The sequence below is a fragment of the Lepidothrix coronata genome, unplaced genomic scaffold (genome assembly GCF_001604755.1).
Source record: "Lepidothrix coronata isolate B3197 unplaced genomic scaffold, Lepidothrix_coronata-1.0 Scaffold189, whole genome shotgun sequence".
NCBI lineage: Eukaryota > Metazoa > Chordata > Aves > Passeriformes > Pipridae > Lepidothrix > Lepidothrix coronata.
Genome location: NW_016690369.1, coordinates 1841396 through 1843299, shown reverse-complemented (window position 1 = coordinate 1843299; position 1904 = coordinate 1841396). Strand labels below are relative to the sequence as shown.

The 1904-nt window shown below is 54.4% G+C and overlaps 1 protein-coding gene across 1 annotated transcript in view; it reads left to right on the top strand.

Moving 5' to 3' along the window:
• The window catches only part of KSR2 (kinase suppressor of ras 2), a 96396-nt gene that overhangs the window by 40078 nt on the left and 54414 nt on the right, over nucleotides 1-1904 (top strand). The window lies entirely within an intron of this gene.

The following is a 1904-nucleotide window of genomic DNA, read 5'->3' as shown; positions in this document are numbered from 1 at the left end:
TTTTTTTTAAAAAAAACCCCCTAGATTATCCTTCTGAACATGAACTCTGTGGTGAGCTTAGAATTGATGAGTTCGTTGTGCCAAAACCTCCGGATTCCATTTCTGATACTGTTTTTGCACATTGGCAATTCATTGTTCACTGCACCCCCAGGGCAGTGACTTAGTCTTGGAAGGAACATTTTACTTGATTATTTGTGGGTTTTACCTGCACAAACCACGCTGAATATTGATTGATGCAAGCAGAGGCACTCCCCTGTCACAGCAACGTGGGGGGGGGGGTTGTCCCTTGGGAAAGGGACCTAAAAGGGGCTTTTCCAAGGGTTTCTTTGGAAAGCCAGCTGTTGGTTTTACCTCCGGGCAAGGAGGCCGCGTTCCAGCCTCTCCAGCTCGCTGGGTTTGGAGCCCAGGCAGAGTTTTGGGATAAGCCAGCCCCGGTGCAAACCCCACAGAGCTCCATCCCAACCCTGATCCCAACCCCGTGAGGCTGCTGGGATGGTTCCTGCTCTCCCAGGAGATGCTGTGATGGGATCAGAGGGTGGGGTTGGCTCGGGGACAGACAGCCTGACCCTCATTTCCCGCTCTCCATCCTGTGCCTCAGTGAATTCCGCAGGGATTGAAGGTTTTACAAGCCAGACGTGGCTCCTGCTCCAAACAAAACCTCCCAGAGAACACGTGGCAGCTGCTGGGAGCGACTTCAAGCCAAGAGCTCCGAGGAGAGGGCGAGGTCCCCCTGCCTCTTGCTCCCCAGCTCAGAACTTCCTCCAGCTCCATATCCAGGCTGGGTTTCCGTCACCTTTCCCTCCCTGGACTTTTGCCTTGTTTGCTTTCCCAAAGTGTGGCCTTTCTGGCTCGTTTTGGGCTCTTCCAGCTGCTCTCCCTGCTCAGCTCTTGGCTGAAGGAGGGCTTTGCATCCAACCCCCCTCCCTGCCCATCCAGCCCCCCGGAACCTGCAGCTTTTCCTCCTCTCTGTCCTTCTCAGCAGGGTGGGAAGCAGCACTGGGAAGGCTCCACTGGCCCCCCTGAGCACCAGTTTGCAGGCTGTGGGTGCCAGTGGGATGGGGTAGCTCCTTCCCCTCCCTTTCCTTCCTTCCTTCCTTCCTTCCTTCCTTCCTTCCTTCCTTCCTTCCTTCCTTCCTTCCTTCCTTCCTTCCTTCCTTCCTTCCTTCCTTCCTCCCTCCCTCCCTTCCTCCCTTCTTTCCTTACCTCCTTCCCTCCCCCACTTTCCTTCCTTCCCTCCTTCCTTCTTTCCTTTCTCCTTTTCTTCCCTTCTTTCCTTCCCTCCTTCCGTCCCTCCTTTCCTCACCTCCTTCCCTCCTTCCTTCTTTCCTTGCTCCTTTTCTTCCCTCCTTTCCTTCCCTCCTTCTTTTTCTCATTCCCTCCTTCTCTTCCTCCTTTGCTTCCCTTCTTCCTTTTCTCCTTCCTTCCTTTCCTTCCCTCCTTCCTTCTCCCCTTTCCTTTCTTCCTTCCCCCCTTTCCTTCCCCTCAGCTGCTCTTTGGGATCACTGAGGAACCACCAAGCCCTTCCCACCATCCTCTTCCTCCCCTTCCTCTGCCTTTTGGGGACGGTGGGACCTGGCAGGAGCTCTGCAGGCAGATGTTATTCCCAGAGATATCCAACTGCCTGCCTCAGATGTTATTCCCAGAGATATCAGCATCCCACAGGATCAGCATCTGTGTGGGAGTTCTGCCAGGCAGGGGCACGTTTGTTTGTGGGAAGGAATCATGGAATGGTTTGGGCTGGAAGGGCTCTTAAAGCTGATCTTATTGCCATGGGCAGGGACACCTTCCACTAGCCCAGGGTTTCATGGAATCATGGAATGGTTTGGGCTGGAAGGAACTGTAATGACCATTTAGTTCTGAGCCACTGCCACGGGCAGGGACACCTCCCACTGAACCTTCACCCC